The 18,491-nt window shown below is 47.7% G+C and overlaps 1 protein-coding gene across 6 annotated transcripts in view; it reads right to left on the minus strand.

Moving 5' to 3' along the window:
- Positions 1-18,491, minus strand: part of APBB2 (amyloid beta precursor protein binding family B member 2) — a 187,571-nt gene that overhangs the window by 107,389 nt on the left and 61,691 nt on the right. For 5 of the 6 annotated variants that reach the window (XM_045531704.1, XM_045531712.1, XM_045531710.1 and 2 more), the window contains exon 2: positions 15,422-15,576. The gene's annotated coding sequence lies outside the window, so the exon portion shown is untranslated. Of the gene's footprint in view, positions 1-15,421; positions 15,577-17,225; positions 17,539-18,491 lie in introns of those variants that run through there. The other variant, XM_045531703.1, reaches the window with a different exon arrangement.

Below are 18,491 nucleotides of genomic sequence, written 5' to 3' on the forward strand. Positions count from 1 at the left end.
TGTGTGTGTAGACAGACAGACGGATATCAGCACAGAAACAGAGAAAAGGCAGGTTGGGCAAAATGTTAACAAAAAACGTCATTCCAGCCACAACCTGCAACAACCAGTAACCACGGTTACTTGTCAGGGACAGCCGCGCTCTGCAGAGATCACAAAGGAGCTGAAGACTGAGAAGAAACGGACCAACAGGAATACAGTTCTTTGCTGTCAGAACATTCAGTCCATTTTTCAGGAAAAATTTTCCAATTCTGTTTCTCTTCTGAAGCAATTAATGGTCCTCAGTTGAGAAAGAGAAAGAAACCCAAGGAAGAGGAGGACAGTAGGTGAAAATCACCAACAGAACAGTCCGGTTCTCCCCGACTCACACTGAAGAGCCAGGTCTCAAGGTTAACAACTCCTGCCTTCATCCCCATCCCCGCGAGCAGCCCCATGCGGTGTGGACACTTCCCAGGAGCCAGCGAGGATCCCTCCCACCGTCTATACTGACCACACTGCCCAGGGGGGCTGAGGACTTCATCCACGCCCAGACCAGGGGCCTCGTCTGCGTGACCCCACGAGTGCAGACACGCACCCCAGACCTGCCGCTCTCGGCAGTCATCCCCCACATGACGTGCCTGAGACAGAACCGCCCCACCAAACTGGACCCCCCGTCTCTCCGACCTGTTTTCTTTGTCCAGGCTCAAAACCGCAGCTTCATCTTCCGCTTCTCTCTCCCACTGGCCCAGTCTTCACGACCCCCCTCCCTCGTGAAATATGTGAAATAATGTAACATCACAGACTGCAAAGCTGATATTTGGACCCTTGTCTTCTGGTTCCACCCTAACACGAAGGTGCTTTGCACTGTTTACAGTTTTAAACACCATCTCCTGTCCTCAGACCAGGCATAAACCCTCGAAGGACGGGATCCACTTCATTCATCTTTCTGCTTTCTCCAAATCCGAGCAACACTTGTAACTCACGCTCACTGATTTACGTTTCCAGACTGTGCCCAGAGACGGTCTTTCTTTCTGACCCCTCTCCCGTCCCCGACCCCTGCAACACCGACGGTCCCTCCCCCTGGCGCTCTGCTCCCTTCTGCCACAGCACACGCCAGCCTGGACCCGGGCCCCGGCCCCACACACGTGCCCAGCACATGAGAGGCACCTGACGAATGTTTACTGAGTAGAATGATCACGTATGAGACAGCCGGGCTTCTCAACAGGGCTGCTGTGCCTTGTTAGAAACTCTGACCTCATTTTTACCTTTGCCAGTTACCAAGGAAAACCGTCCCACGCAAGAGTAACAGGAAACGCGGAGGAGAGTGCAGGTCTTGGCCCTGTGTGTCCTCTCTCCGTCCCCGCTGCCCTGGGTGTGTCGTGCTGCCCGGTTCAGATGCACATGTCATCACGTTCAATACAAACCGCGACTCAGCACGTCTGGGTGGAGCCCGAGACTCCGCGGGTCTAACGAATTCCCAACACACATCTACGCTGCTGAGCTGTGGACCACACTTTTGAGTAGCAAAATGTTCCAGTTACAGTGAAATTACGCCCATTTAAAGAGCTATAACGTGTAGACTACACTGACCAGACATAAATTCACACCACATGAATGCTGGTCATCGCTGGCTTTCTTTTTTCTGCTTTTCTATAATTTCCTAGTATAATGACTCTTGCTGATGGAAATAATAATTTTAAATACTACATATACACACACACCAAAAAAACCAACCCTGTATATTTGGACATTTCCATTCTGCATGGCTACATCTTTATTCAAGCAACAAATATACTTAAAAGGACTAGACTTGGGAGATAACAGGTTGGTGAATTTAGCAATTCCCTATCTTCTCATTTTAACATGCAAATTAACATAACACAGCAATTACCCTTAACAAGCAGTCACCATCACAAGTATTGTTTTTCTCAGGTTCCTTTTCCTTAAAAGAAAGAAAAGGAATCCATTCAGCTGGAATACAGCAAAAGGCAAGCCAAATTAAGGACTTAGGAAAACCGGGCACTACCCTGAATCCCCTCCAAGTGGGCCAACAGAGCCACACGTGAGCCGGAACACAGAGGGACACGCCTTTCTCATGGCAGACGAGGGTGGGCTGGCTTCCGGAACAAGGCAAAATGGAGCAAGGTAAAGCGGTGCTCACCGCGCACCTGCAGGTGAGGTGGAGAGAAATGACCTCAGAGGAGTCCCTCTTGCAGAGCATAACGAGGAGAGATCGTTAGGAAAAGGCAATCAGAGCAGCACATCTGCACGAAAACATCACCAAGGCGTCTGACTCCCTGTCAGCGGACACCAGATTTCACTGCTCGAGTTGAAGAAGGTGCAGCCACAGCCGGTGGGACTTTCATACCCACTGCGATGCCCGCGGTGATTTCAGACGCTTCCCTGGCCGCAGCGAGGGCCAAAAGCAAAGCAGCCCACGGCACGCACAGCGCACCCCGGGTTAGAGCGGAACTAGCAGGGCCCCACACTCCCCGCTCCTTTCCCTCCTCCAGGTACGAGCATCTCATCACGGGCTTCCGGCATCACAGGGAGCTTCCACCCACAGTCGGAAGGATGTTTCGCCTTAAAGAAAAACTGTGAAATGTGCTGTGAAATTCCACACGAGGGTTCAAACCTAGTGTCCAGAAGGCTTGTGAATACGATGAAGCCAAAAGTCACTTCTGTGGAGTCTACACAGCATCAACGAGGATGTAACTGCACATCTGTGAAGTGTAGACACAGCAGGCACACGACTCGACAGAAAACAACGTGTTGGGGTGACAGAGTGAGACTCGGTCTCAAAAAAATAATAATGTGTTGTGTCTCTGCTGAATTCTTCCAGTCTGGCGCTGGGTTACTCAAGCACACACCAAGTCATAGCAAATGTGACCACCCACGAGTGCCAAGCTAGCAAAGTCACAATCCTGGTGAGAGGGAAAAACCTGAATTCGTCTGGACTTCAATATATTTTACTGTGATGATGGTATTCCGCTTGCATGAGGCAGCTTTATTGTGCAGAGATGCATTCTAAAGTATTCGGGGCAAAATGTCATGACAACTATAATTTATTTTAAAATATATATTTATATAGATAAATCAAATAGGGAAGAATGTTAATAATTATTGAAATTAGATAGGGATTGTGTAGGTGCTCATTGTACTATTCTTTCTACTTTTGTCTGTATTTGAAAAACTTTAGAATAAAAAACTTAAATATATACCCATCAGGCCGGGCGCGGTGGGTCACGCCTGTAATCCTAGCACTCTGGGAGGCCGAGGCGGGCGGATCGTTTGAGCTCAAGAGTTCGAGACCAGCCTGACTCCATCTCTACTAAAAATAGAAAAGAAATTATACGGACAGCTAAAAACATTATATATATATATATATATATATATAAAAAATTAGCTGGGCATGGTGGTACATGCCTGTAGTCCCAGCTACTCGGGAGGCTGAGGCAGGAGGATCGCTTAAGCCCAGGAGTTTGAGGTTGCTGTGAGCTAGGCTGACGCCACAGCACTCTAGCCTGGGCAACAGAGTGAGACTGTCTCAAAAAAATAAATAAATAAATCAAAAGCATTTCTGACCTTACAGCTTTATCTCCCTGGCCACGCTGCCTCGCCATGTTAGATCACAGCCCGTCTGTGTCAACCATCTTTCCTCCAGAGGACATTCTCACACCTTCCCACTGCCCTGCACCTTTGTGGAGTATGTTCTGTCAACCTGGCGCTTCTTCTCCAGTCACCGTCCCTCTGGTAAAAGGACCACCATTCTTTTGGGTCCATCACAAATGTCACCTTCTGTAGGGAAACTATTCCGACCCCCCACCCAGCCTCAGGCCACCTCCCCTGTGCCGACTCCCCGCGACACCCCACCCCTCTCAGCATGGGACCACGTTCTCTCCTGCGTGGTGAGAACCGCAGCCGACATGCACCAAGAGCTGCCCGTGTGCCAGGCCTGCGTCTGGAGACACTCTCACACGCACGCTCTCATTTAATCCTCGCTGCACGCCTACCTCACAGAGGTAAGAACTAGCATTATCCTCCTTTCACAGGTGAGGAAACAGGTGAAGAGGGTGGGTGACTTGCCCAGGTCATGGGGTCTGTGCACGGCGGTGCCAGGGCTTTCCCCTGGGCCCACCTGGCTCCAATCCCAAAGCACGGTGAGGGCATCCTCTGCATCAGGCCTGAGCCTTCCCTGGTACTTTGCAATAACTCAAGGGCAGACAGAGCATCTTATTTACTCATTCAGCAAATACCTGGGCAAAGTCACTGTGTCAGGCAACAGGGCAAAGTGGTGAGTCAAAAAGGACAGTTTTTGACCCAGGTCAAAACTAAAGAAATCTGAACACACTACAGACTTTAGTTAATAACAAGAATGTCGGTTCATTCATTATAAAAAACGTGCCATATTAATCTAAGCTGTCAATAAAAGGGGAAAGGGGGCAAAGGGGTATATGGATAATTTGTACCATCTTCTCAGTTTTTCTATAAATCTACCAGTGTTGTAAAAAGTCTATTTTTTTAGCCTTTCTTTTTAAGGGCATGACCACGAGGTTGGTTTTCCTGACTGGCTCATAAACTGCCTCCTAACCCGATTGCAAAGACCAGCGCAGTCACCCTCAGCAAAGGAGGTAGCACCTGAATGCACAGACAGGGCCTATTTGGGGAACGGATTTGAACCGGCGTCTGTTCAGCTGAACTGAATCATGTGTTTTTAAACTCAACCTCATACATTTCCTATCCTCCCCTCACAGAACACTGGCGTGTTTCAGGCTTCAAGTTCTCCAGCTCAGTTCACTGTGTTTTAATTAACATGCCCAGGAAGGAACTCACCACACTCCACTCCTCCTCTAAGTCAAGTACAGTCGGTCTCAGAAAGGCTCTAAGTTCCATTAAAAAAGAAAGCGACGGAAGCACTGACCAGTTTTTAAATGATGATATTGATGAGGGGGAGATAAGTCAGCCTTAATTCTTTCTCCTGAAAAACTCCAAGTTATAGATGTGAGCTTGTAGTAACAAAAATCACAGCCCCAGTTCCCAGCTCTATAGACAATCTCAAACCCAGAGCTCCACCACACAGTGCCCGACCTCTCCCCGAGCAGGGGAGCACGGCCTTTCGGACAGCTGTCCAGAGACGTCTCTGCACCCTACTGGGGGCTCCACCCTGCCCGCGGGAGACCTGCCTTCCTGCCTGGAGCTGGCCCGATCACCTCCGCGAGCGGCACGAACTCTTCTTTAGATCAAGCTCCTAGAAGACTACAGACACGACATCATAAATACTTAACAGATGCCATTTCGTAATATTAGCAACAATAAGTAAAAAGCATTAGAGTGTTCTACTGTTGATGGTGCCTGGTATGATTTAGCCTCATAAAAATACTATGATAAGAGCGGTGAGGACATTGTCACCGTTTCACAGATGAAGACGACAGAGGCTCATGAATTGCAGTCAGACGCAGAACTCACTCAAATCCACGGCTGCTACCTTGTCCCTCTTGGGCGTCTCCACGGCCGAGCTCCAGGCCGGCCGTGTCTGTGCTCTGCGGCCACAGGGACAGGCCCCGTCTCCCTGGTAACGTCCCAAAGTCTCCCCTCCATCACGGGGTCTCTTTCTCCGCAGGTTACGTATCTGCTCATGCACCCATCTCCTGAGCACGACGATGTACACCAACTCGGGACCAGGACACGGCTCACGCAGGCTCTGACCCCACTCCGTGACCACGGCACCTCGCACGCAGGGGGGGGCTCCCAACCCCAGGGGTCCCAGCCACACGGATGAGCCTGAGCCGTGACGCTGACCCGCGGGCAAAAGCCAGGAAACAGAGCCAGACCCTGTCCCAGGGCTTCAAAACTTACGGGAAAGTCAAGGTGACTTTTTCCTTTGACCTTAAAGTAAGTAATGTTTTAAGTTTTGCAACATGGCTGATAACTATCAACGGAAAAGAGTTTTCTTTTCCCCAGGGGTCCTTAGTCGGGCCTGGGCTACAATTCTTGGTTTTCAGCCAGATCCCAGGAAGAAATGGGGGAGAAAAATGAGTTTTACCATCGATACGACTTGGGTGGGTTTTACAGGCACTGCCCTCTACAAAGTGAGGCCTGAAATCAGGTCCTGCGTATTTCTCTCTCTGCAGACTTGTCGGCCAAGCTGACCGTTCTGTTATTGGAACCTTCCGTGCTCAGAGTCTAACTCAAATGAAAAGTCAAATATTTTTAGAAGAGCAAATCATTTAGAACACTCAGCTCTGCCCCCCGTAGGAAGCACGAAGCTCCCAACTTTGCGTAGACAGTGGCCGATTCAGGGTGGTAACTACCGGCCCTGCAGGGAAACCGAGGCTCCCCGGGCACCAGGACGTCGCAGGGGCTGCTGGAGGCGGCAGTTTGCTGGACGGCACTTCTGCGTCTTCACGACTTTAACTCGTCCAACGGCGGAAATGAAACCACTTGGACCGAAGCGGCTCAAGCTCAATGCTCGCTTTGTTTTTAACCAGAATAACCCAAACTGAACACAGTTCCCCAAGGTTTTAATTTCCCCCTCAGTATTTTTCCATCTGTGTCCAACTGTAAACTGATAGTTTTTAAAAACTAAAAAGTTTCACTGTACCATGGGTAACACGCATGCTCTGAACTGTTCTTATGGGGAAGGAAACACGGATGTGCGGAGCTGCCCTGGCCGTCCTTGTGCGGCTTCTATTACAGAGTCAAACACCCGGAAATAGGAAGAAATGTCCTCAGATCCCACAGCTAACACCTCCTCTGCCCTGCTCAGAAAAGCCGTCATACAACACGGGAGGGGACTCAGGTGTGTGCGTGTCCACGCTCACCTGTGCGTGTCTGTGGTGTGCCGGGGGAGGAGAGGGACAGACTTGGGGCTCAGGTACAAATCTCGAGGTGTCCCCTCGATGGGTCTCCTCCACCTGCCCCTCCACAGGAGGGAGGAGATGGCTCTGTCCCCACGGGGTGCCGGGGTCCTGCCAGGTGACCCTTACACAGAGTCCTTGGTCTCCCCACTGGGCTCCTCCCCCCCCCCCGCAGGCCTAGCAGTGGGGGCAGCTCGGCTGCCACCAGCCCCAGGACACTGCGCTGCCCTTTGGGGTCCCCAGCTTGAGTGCCCCGTCTGTTTCTCTGGGAGCCCCAGACTGACAGGGAGACCTGAAGCCCTGGGACACTCCCCTCACAAGACACTGCCCTGTGGATCACTGTCGTTCTGACCCCATGATTACGACAGCCCCAACACTGACGGCTCTTTGTTCCTTTTAATCCACAAAATGCCACCATCTGCAACAAGGAGCCGTAGAGCAAACGTCCCCCAGCGTAAGTGATTGCTTCAAAAGCGTTGTCGGGTCAAGTCGGTTCTCCCCCCAGAACCCCCTCCCTCTCCCAGAACTGAAACTGTCCAGGCTTGTCCCGCCCCGCAGGGCCCCCAGGACCTGTGCCCGCTCCACCCCGTGGTCTCCTGACTTCGCCTCTGGGTCACTCTTCTGTTTGCTCAGTCTGTCCCAGCCTTGGGGACAGCTTTCCTGTTCCCCCAACGTCCCGCCCTGGCTGCCCCCTGCATTTCCCTCCACCTGGAGCACACCTGTGGGCCTTGCTCACCTGTGACTGCCAAGGAGCAGCTGGACCGTGACCGCAGCTCGAGCGGCCCTCGCTTGCCGCCAGCTCACTCTCCTTTTGTTTTTCCTTCACTGTGTTTATTTCCCCAATATCTCTTTATTTATGATCCATCTCACGCAAGGACCTTGCCTGTTGGGGTCACCGTTCATCCCCCTGCCCAGAACAGCAGGTAGCAGACAGTCAGCACTCACTGAGTATTTGTTGAATTTATCAATGGCTCAGTTAGAAAGAGAGAGGGAGGGGAGAAGAACAGCTAGTCGGCTTTCTTAATGACTTCGGGCTAAATTTCTAGCGACCAAGAAGATGGCCGGTGCCCTCGTGTACAGATGACATCGAAGGATTCCGCTTGGATTAAAAGGTGAGTTTATGAAATAACCTCCCATCCTGCAGGAGGACATTTCCACACCGCACGGCAAAGCCAGCACAGCGCACAGTAAACCATCAAAAATACGGTCACATCTAAATTTAAATGATTGTTTAAATCGGGGCAGCAAAGACTTTCTGTGAAGGGCCAAACAATGACTAACCTACACTTCATGGGCCGCGGAGTCTCCGTCACGACTGCTCGATCTGCCGCTGCCGCGTGAAGCAGCCACCACGACACGTCAGTGAATAAGCGCAACTGCGTCCCAATAAAGTTTTATTTATTAACACTGAAATGTGAATCCCATATTTTGATTTTTTTTAACCATTTAAAAATTTGAAAACCATTATAGGCTCATGGGGCCATATAAAAAATGGGTGGCAAACTCCAAGCTGGGGTTTGCTGACCTCTGGTTTAAACTATTTCTATGGGTGGCTTTTTTTTCTATGGGTGAAATACATTCTGGTCCATGAATCTATGGAATATTCTAGAACTAATTAAACATGGAATAACTGTTATCTGTTAAAGAGTAACTGGGGGGGGGAGCCTATTTGGGCAAATAAACATTACTAACCTATTCTCCCAGGACTCTTTCCACCTGGATTTTGGTCTTCTTCTCACACAAGCTCTGTTAGCACCTTTTTCCTCACCTCAGTGAAATCAGCTGCCGTCCTAGTGATGAAATCCACCACACTCCTCCTTCCTCCATCACAAGTGGGGACTCTAACAAAGCCTTAGGGGAGGGAGGGAGGGCGGCTGGCTTCCCAGACTTTGGGGCAAAGCAGATTCCAGCACAGCGTCTTAGGACTAAGTGTACAGCGGGCTGCTTACACTCCGCTCTCAAGCACTTTCGAACACGCCTGCGGGGTGGGCCTGGAATGAGAGCTATTTTGATTGCAGGTGCTGCTGGAATTCAGGGTCATCTGTCCCCACGAGCTACGAGATTTGCTGAAAAGGCCAGGCTGAGGGATAGCACAGCCAAAATATGTTATTTTAAAACTTGAAGCAGAAGACTTTAAATTTCACTGAATTATAATGATAGTCCCAGCCTCTCACATGACAGCAGTATGTGAAAATATAGAAGTGGAAGAACCATTCATGGTATTGCTCAGAAGCATGAACTACCCACAGCAGGGAGGTGCGATTAACATCGAGCACGTCTGTTTGACCCTAGACACACAGAAGAGAGTAAGAGCACTTTGCTTCAGGTCTCCAGGTGGTTTACGTATCCTGAGGTCAGGTGTCCCACCCAGCAACCCCATCAAGAAAAAATTCAAGAGGAAAAGTTCTCAACACACACACCTCTCACCTTCTCCAAGCCTCAGAGACCTGGAACAAAACAAAACTCAGTACAACCAAATTAATGACAGACTCCGCCTGCCCTGCCCATTTTGAAAACAGATCTGTTGGAATGTGAAATGAAAATGTTTAAAGTTCTCTGAAAGAACTCTAAGGGCTCTGCTTCTTGAAGAATTTCCAAGTAAAAGAAATTCAAACAAACAGGCCAAAGGAAGCCAATGGTTTTCCAACTCCTACTGTAAGTGACACACCCTACAGACTGACTGTGAAAACCGGGATTAAATTAAGCTTCACTTAGGTCCCAGGCTGCCAGGGACCGTCTCTACTGAGAAAGAGGCTTGGCTCGAAACCCTGGCGTCTCAGACGTGGTCCAGCCCGACCAGAGACAGCAGCCCACAAAGCCGTCAGCCTCAGCAGGAACCTCATCGCTCTACTGGGCCTGGCACTCTGCACAGAAACGAAAGCTGAGTCCACCAATCCTGGAAAGTTCTAAGACAGACACCTCAGTGCATCTTGCATTCTTACCTGGAGTTTCCAAGGGAAATGAAGGTGCTGACAAGGTGCGCAACGTGAAACACAAAAGACAGATCAGAGATGGACAAGAAGGAAAGCACGGCTGCAGCGGCCTGGTGACCCCGTGAGCACTCACAGGGACGTGTCCTTCTTGGGATGCCCAGGACACCACTGCGCCGCCGTCCTCCTGACTGCCGGGGACCCTGTGCTGCTGGAACTGGGTGACGGAGAGAGTTTCCTGGGACAGCCCTGGGTTCCCGCTTCCAGAGCTCCGCCAGGGTCGCGTAACAAAGTGCCGCAGACCAGGCGGCTTGAAGGTTAGAAATTTACTTTCTCACAGTTCTGAAGGCAGAAATCTGAGCTCAAGGCACCGGCAGGGTCGGCTTCCTCCGAGGCCTCTCTCCTTGGCCTGTAGAATCTTGTCTTCCCACTGCACACGTCTGTGTCCAATTCCCTCTTCCTTTTTTTATTTAAAAAAATTTTTTTAGATACAGGGTCTTGCTATGTTGTCCAGTTGTCCAGGCTGGAGCAATTTCTTCTTATCAGGTCACCAGTCTTCCTGGATCAGGCCCCACCTTAATGACCGTTAATTACCTCTTTAAAGACTCCACCTGCAAACGCACTCACCCTCCGAGGCTTCAGCATGAACGCGGGGCTTGGGGAGGGCACAGTTCAGCCCAGGGAACTGCCGGACCCACGGCCACAGGAAAGCCATCTGTCCCGACCAGTGCTGTGAGGCCAGACTCAGCAAACCAATAACTCAACTCTCACTTCTTTGAAATTAATTGCTTTTCTTTTTTACTGAAAGGATATTATACTCTACAACTCTACATTCCAACACCACTCCGATTTTGACTATAAAAAAAAACAAAACAAAAAGTAACAGATCTTTTTGACTGTCTTTATGAAATACTTCATCACACACCAAATCCAACCATCACGAAAGGTCTCTGGGGTGGGGGAAACCCAGAAGGCTTCTGAGGACCAGCTGCCCGTCCACATTTTATAACCGGTTTGCAACACAACCACAACCCAACACACGGAAAACCGGGGCATCCGCGTGACATTCGTCATAACAGGAGGCGAGTGTGGAAAGAGCGTCACCCCCCTTCATTCCGTGTGTGCCTTGTCACGCAGCTGTTCACTCCACATGCAGCGCTGCCTGCTCCCAAGATCAAATGGGGTCCAGCAAAGCATGACACTATCAAAGACCAGGACTTCTATTCAAACCACGATACCACCAGTAAAATGTAACATTTTAAAGCATTAATGATCTAAATGACCATCAAAGCCCTTTATTAAAAAATACCTAAAACAGTATCATTTAAATGACTTTAATCTCCACTTAAGCCTTCTAACAATTTATGAAGCTCTGTCCTCTGAATTCGATCATTCTTCATTAATCCCATAAACATTTGCCGAGACTGTGCCGTGGACCAAGCGGTGTGTTAAGGGCTGGAGCACAGCATTGAACAAATGAAGTCCCTGCCGTCGTGGAAATAACGAAATGACGTTCTGGAAGGACACACACATCACCTCCCCCACGGTCCTACACTCACATGTCCCCTCCCAACTTCCCTGATGGGGGCACCTGAATCTCCCGCCTCCTGACTTCCCGAAGACAGCACTTAGGAGCCATTTGAAATGTTTCCTTTTCCTTCACATCCTTCCTGGGATCTCTGATCCGCGTTTCCTGCCCTGCCTCCTCCACCTGCCTCCCTAACACAGATGGCACTGTCACACCGTCACCTGCCACAGCCCCAGCCACGAACCACACGCCTCTACCCTGCACCTGCCACGAACCACACGCCTCTGCCCTGCACCTGCCACGAACCACACGCCTCTGCCCTGCACCTGCCATGAAAAACATGCCTCTGCCCTGCACCTGCCACGAACCACATGCCTCTGCCCAAGAGGCAGGAGGATTGCTCGAGGTCAGGAGTTCCAGACCAGCCTGAGCAAGAGCAAGACCCCGTTCTCTACCAAAAATAGAAAAAATTAGCCGGGCATGGTGGCACGTGCCTGTAGTCCCAGCTACTCAGGAGGCTGAGGCAGTAGGATCGCTTGAGCCCAGGAGTTTGAGGTTGTTGTGAGCTAGGCTGACGCCACGGCACTCTAGCCCGGGCAACAGAGCGAGACTGTTTCAAAAAAAAAAAAAAAAAACCAAAGCCAAGAGTGGTTAGGAGGTTGCAGTCATCCAGCCGGACTTTGATTCAGCCCCCAAAGAAAAGTAAGACCAAAGAGACTCTATCCTCCCGTTCTCCTACATTACACTACACTCCTCATAGGTCAATCTGGGAACAAGTCACGAAGATGTTTACAAGGGCAGCCATGAGAAAGAAAAGAAGATCTTAAAGAAGTAACTGGGTTAACAGATCATGATACCCATTTCCAGGGTCCTAGAGATACAAATGAAAACTTAACCTATCCTTTTTTTTATATGAACATAAAATAGAAAAAAGAATAATTCCACGTTGCTCTTTGGATATGTTTTCATGAAGTGACATTATCAGCCGAATGACTGCCCGGAAAAGTAAGGGGCCAGGTAAGAAACGTGTCTGTTCCCAACAAGCAGGTCTACGCGGGCTGAAACGAGAGGATTAGGAAGAAAGCAGGAAGCAGATAAGCCTTCCTGAGAGCGTGGCCCTCCGGGAACCACAGGCTCGGCTGGACTAATGGGACTGCAGAAAACAGGCTCAAATCTAATAGTGTGATTTTAATCCCGGTTACAGCCCAGCAGCAGCAGTCAGCTTTCAGCTATACGCCACAGAAGCGAAATATCTCTGCATTTCACCAAGCCCAAATTTAGATGTTTTTCACATTAAAAATAAGTCATGTCCCAAACAAAATTATAACTGTATTAGAAAACAAAATAAGAGAAATTGGGCAACTAGAATCCAAACACCATAATAAAGCACTGACTTTTTTAAAATTTCGTTTTCAATCTTTTTGCATTCATATGTTTTTTTAAATGGTTGTAACTGAAGATATGTAAATTTGCAATCCCCATGTTTCTAATGTAATTATCTTAATGCGTTTAGAGTAGTCTGCTGAGAACCAGACTAATACAAAGACAAAAACAGAATAGCTAAGTACAAAAATACAGCTAACATTTTATTTTAAAACATTTTAATTACACTGTGAAAATGTCCAGTTTTCATAAAACACATAGAACCACACATAACCAGACCCAAGCAAGACCACCTTAATTCACAGAGTTTATATTTTGTAAAATAAGTTTTATAAAATTCTTTTTCTGTATGAGACCCAATTCATATTACCACCAATGAAAATTCTGGAAATAATATACCAGAGTTGTAAATCCTTCATTTAGTAGTTCTTGGCCATGATTAAAACAGAGGTAATGAAAACTTTCATCTGTTTTATTCAAATGTAGAATGGGCACAAAACTGCTTACCACCCTTATGAAAAACAAAGCATTCATTGCTTAGATTTAAAGTAATATCTATAGTAATTCAGAGAATGCCTCTAGATGTATTCCACGTTGTCTTCTACCATCTAAGATTCCCATAATTGTTCCAAGGAGAAATCACCAGAGACTAGTACTTTTACAGAGTGACTCATAAAGGAATGGGGAGGAAAGTAGCAAATATACGACAATATTTTTTTAATCGAGACTCATTGCAGCATAAGTCCATTTTGTGAACAAACTTTTTCATAGAAAAATCGCACTGCAAAATCCTGAGTACAGTGTGGTACTAGCATAAGGATAAGCATATGAATCAGAAGAACAAAATTGAGGGTGCAGAAATAATCCTCACACTTACAGTCAACTGATTTTCTACAAAGGTGCCAAGACAAGTCAATGGGTACACACTCATCTTTTCAGCAAATGCTGCTGGGTACTCACATGTAAAAAATAAAATGAAATGAACGTAGACACAAACCTCACACCATACGTGAAAACTAACCCAAAATGGATTACAGACCTCACGCAGAAGCTAAACAACAAAAATTCTAGAAAGAAACACAGGAGAAAACCTTCATGAGCCTTGACTAGCCAAAGAGTTTTTGGAGATATTACTAGCAGGGAAACCACCTTTGGGAGTTGAATGGAAACTCTATACTTTCTGCTCTATTTTTCTGTAACATAAACTTCCTCCCAAAAATAAAGTCTATTAATTTTAAAACAAGTAAACAATGTCAATTATAAAACAAAGTAATGATAAAAAAGAGGAAATAAATATTTGAATTGAATTTATTCAATTCTACTGAGCACAGAAAGCTGACTGAGGTTTTGGTAAGAACAGCAGCTGTTACCTGTGGAGTTACAATAAACTCTGGATGGCTTTCTGGTAACTTCTCATTTGGCTGTTTCACTAAACAGTTGTTCTTACAATAAATAACAAGATTCTACTACTTACTAGCAAGGCTCTGAAATTATCTTCCTTATCTGCAATCTACTTTAACCATAGGCTCTGGAAAGCCTCCCTTTCTTTTAGACTCGAAAAGCAAGTCATTTAATTAAATGTATTTTCTTAAATGTTCCTGAAGACTAAATCCTGTTTGTCCTTCATCAAATCGCAGCCCTCTCTGCCTCTGCTGGCCTCTCCGCCACCCGGCAGGATTCGTAACTCCGCCTCTGCGCCCACTGACCTTTGCTCTTGCCTCTGGGGACACCTGTTCACACTAGGTCAGCTACAGGAACACCTACTTGGGCCGTCCCCTACACCCTGGGCCCGGGAAGAGAGGGACTGGCCACGTCATTCCACACTAAGACCTCACACCTGGAAGGCACTTGTCAATCAGGGTGGTTTGAGTGTGAGTGACAGACACCCAGCTCAGAGGAGGAAGAGGATCCTGGGTGGGCAGAGTCTGTTGACATTCACTAACCTCACAGGTTCTCAGACGGTTAACTCACTCGTTTCTAGTGAGTATTTATTAACTGTTTGTCAAGTACAGAGCTGAATTACCCAATCAACATCCAATAGAAATTGTTTGCAGCGTCCGTCTCTATATAACGTATGTTCTCAAACTGAATCATTTTCCACCTTCCAGCCACACATGGGGTTATCTATGCTGTCTCATTCTCCTGGTCCACAGTGAGACTATTTTGCATTTATTTAGACATTTCTCTCCCCCTGTCCTGTCTGAGTATCTCACTGCCAAATGCACACTCTGCAGAAAATGAACGCGTCGGCAGCTTTTGTTTGGGGGAAGATAAGAGCATGTGAAATCTTGCCAAGCAAACCATGGGCACCCAGCCAGAATTACCCCAGCAAAAATGCCAGGTCTCCACGACCCACCTGCATGGCATGAAAATACAAATGAGTACAAGTCTTTGAAAGGACGGACACACCTCTGTGAGGCCAGAAACTGCTTTCTCTACAAAATAAAGCCGAGATTGCTGAAGCTGTTAGCAGTGACCTCTGGCTGTAGCTCCTTGGGTATTTGCATGGAAGATCTCCCTCTCTTCTCTGAGAGAGGAAACGAAGAGAAGGGGGATGGGACGGAGGAGGAGGAGAGGAAGACAACAATACACTACACACAGACGGTCAGGATATATCTGCCATTTACATGATGCTGGGAATCTCTCAAATAACTGGGAGTAATTATTTGGGGCAGTCTCAAAAATCTTTATGAAACGAACAAAACAATCTTTCCCTACCCGGCCCAATGCACTTATCTTATACCAACCTGATTTTGCTTAAGTTACCGTCTGTCTCAGCTTTTCACAGGAGCTTTCTTTTGTGGATTTTCCATCCAGCGAATGCGTCTGTCCCGCGGCTGGGCAGGTCCGACCACAGCATGCTTGGCTGCAGACCACAGTGCTCACCCACAGACGCTCAGACCTGGGGGGCAAAGGCCAGATGCCATTAGAAGGACTCAGATGCACAAACCTTCTCTCTCCCCCTCCCCCTCAATGGCATCTACTTGGCAAGAGAACCTCAAACATCTTCCAAATGTTTAAAATCATTAATGAACAGAGCAACAGCTTAGGAAGGACCCTAAAGCCAAGTCTGGACTATTCTGAAGGAAGGCCTGAAGTATTTAATCATTATTGAAAAGGTTTGGCCTAACAATTATGATCTGTTTGTGGAAAATTTAAAAGCCAGATGTTTTAATTAACCACAGAAAGCACAAGCTACAACTAAAATTTCATGAACACACTGATCTGCCCCGTGGAAAACCACAGGAATGTTCTGGCAGGGCTCAGTCTGAATTCTTGGGACACAGAGGACTGGAATCATTCCCTTTAGGAACTCAAACAGAAAATTAACTTGCTCAATATGTTTAAAAAAGTAAAGCGAAACCCAGATTTAATCTCATTCAAATATAAAACATTTCAGGACTTCAAAGGGCACCACCAAAAGACACAGAGGTGGGGGGTCATAAAAAACTCTGATGTGGTCCAAGACGCAGAATGTATTTACGATGCAACGTGAAGCGTTTGAGAGAAGATTTCAGAGGCTAAATAATCCAAGGGGGACTAACCTTTCATTTCCTAATAGAGGAAATTATATATGAAAGCAATATTCAACACACAAATCAAAAATACCATCAAATGTATGATGTATTTGGGCAAAAGGAATCCCTTAACTATTCTGCTGCCAGAGGGGTGGCCTTGCCACAGTAGCCACCATGCTCTGGCTGAGTCAGGACATTCAGGCAAACAGTGTTAGAATAACTGATGCTCACTGGTGTTACAGCTACAATTCTCGCACAGAAAACTCAACGAGGGGATCTTAAGAAAGCAATTAGTGAACAATAAGAGCAAACAGCTTAAGAAGTCTTCATTTGTTAACTGTAATAACAGTCATGACAGCATGTATATATGCCAAACGTTGCAAGCCTACTCAAGAGGCAACAGGACAAATGTTATTTTCAGACGCTGGGTCCACAATTCTATTTCTGTAACTCAAAACAGTTCCCGCCACATGTGTGCCAAGCATAATAGTACATCAATCTCTACCCACATTTGAAACCTCAGTCCTAAAAATCATCCCAGAAGGACACAGCAGGAAAAAGCAAGATATCAAGTTATAATGTATGGTGTGGTCCCAGTTTCGTTCCACAAACTGCTTGTGTATAATCTAAAAACACCCAAGTGTGAACAACGGCATTTCTAGGTTATGGAATTAGAAGCTATTTGTATCTCCTTTTTGGTATTTTTCCAAGTTTTCTACAGTTAAGATGCATTGCTTGTAGACTGAGAATATTTTAAAATAAAATTTGTTTCTTTTTAAGAATATAAAAATACAAATCAGAAATGGGACGTCTATGCTACGGCAGCCTCATCTGTGCATTGCTGCTTATGTGAATGATGAGAGCCGGTAAGAAGCGTTTGTTTATCTGAACTCAGCCGTTCTTAATTTAGAAGTTCAAACCCAGAGTGCCCAGTGACAATTTTAGGGATGATCAACAGCACTTTCTTAGAAATAAATTCTTTATTCTGCAAACCTAGCACAGAGAACAGAACACAGTTTCTTCCCTCCCGTACCTATGGCACTGGAACTTTCCGTCACTGGCCACGAGACTGCCATGTAGTTGAAAAATCACCTCCTGGTGTTGCTTGGTGGCTTCACAGGAGCTGGGACACCCGTGAGCCCCACCACACCCCATTCCTGACGCTCTCAGCACCCCAGGAAACACCAGACACAGTGCTGGACCCTAACGCCAGGGGCCTCGGCAGCCATCATTCCAAGAAGCCCACGCCCAGAGAGGTAGAGCATCTCTGCTCAGCCCCACAGCCAGGGAGCCCGGTGAGCGCGTGGATCACCTGCCTGGCTCTAACCAGCTGCCCTCCCCTCCGCCTCTCAGCACAGGTGGAACAGGTCTGCACGCATCACATGCACTCCCAGGCAGGGGCTAAGTTCTTATCAGCACAGGTGGAAATGAGTTCACATGAATCACAGGCACTGGCTAAGTTCTTATCAGCACAGGTGGAAGTAAGTTCGCATGAATCACAGGCACGGGTTAAATTCTCATCAGCAAAACTAGAAGAACGAGACAGAAATTTATTGCACCAGAAATGAAATACATGCAGAAAAAAAAGTGAAGCCTTGACCCGAGGCCAAAAAAGACCTGGCTCTGCCCAGAACGTGTTCAAAGAAACAACGGTCGTGCTGTGCCCCGGCAGCAGGTGTCCCGCACACAAACCGCCTGTCACACAGAGAGCTTTCTGGTCCCAGCACTGGCCTGCTGGTAACAGTACGGTGCCGCTGCTCTGGGCAGGACAAAGGTTTTCAGCAAGATAAAATGACACCTGCACCCCCCTTAGCAGTGAGCGCTCTGCAGCTGCAGCCCCACCCCCGGCCGCAGAGCTGCGCCTCCCCTACCCAGCCCACCTGGGGAGAAACTGTCTTCATGAAACTCAGGAACCCGCCCCACAGCAGGTACACAGAGCTCCGCCTCCCTCTCCCAGCTCCGCCTCTACCTCCCCTAACCCCCTCCGTGGAAAACTTGTCTCCAGGAAATGGGTCCCTGGTGCCAAACAGGTTGGGGACCGCTGATTGACAGCATCAGGTCTAGGCCTCTTTCTTCCAAAATGACCCACGTCTTAAGAGACAGACATCAGTGGTTCCAAAAATTAAGAAAACAGGTAATAAGAACTAAAATGAAATAATCCTAACGTTCCTTGTCTGGTGTTTCATACAACCTTACGGAACGAGCAGGCTTTTCCTCTTTCCTTCAGAATTGTCTCTCAGAAACACTGCCCACCTCCACTCCTCCCCAGCATCCACCCTACAGTGCCCACACCACGCCC

This window comes from Lemur catta, chromosome 19, assembly GCF_020740605.2.
Source record: "Lemur catta isolate mLemCat1 chromosome 19, mLemCat1.pri, whole genome shotgun sequence".
Taxonomy (NCBI): Eukaryota; Metazoa; Chordata; class Mammalia; order Primates; family Lemuridae; genus Lemur; species Lemur catta.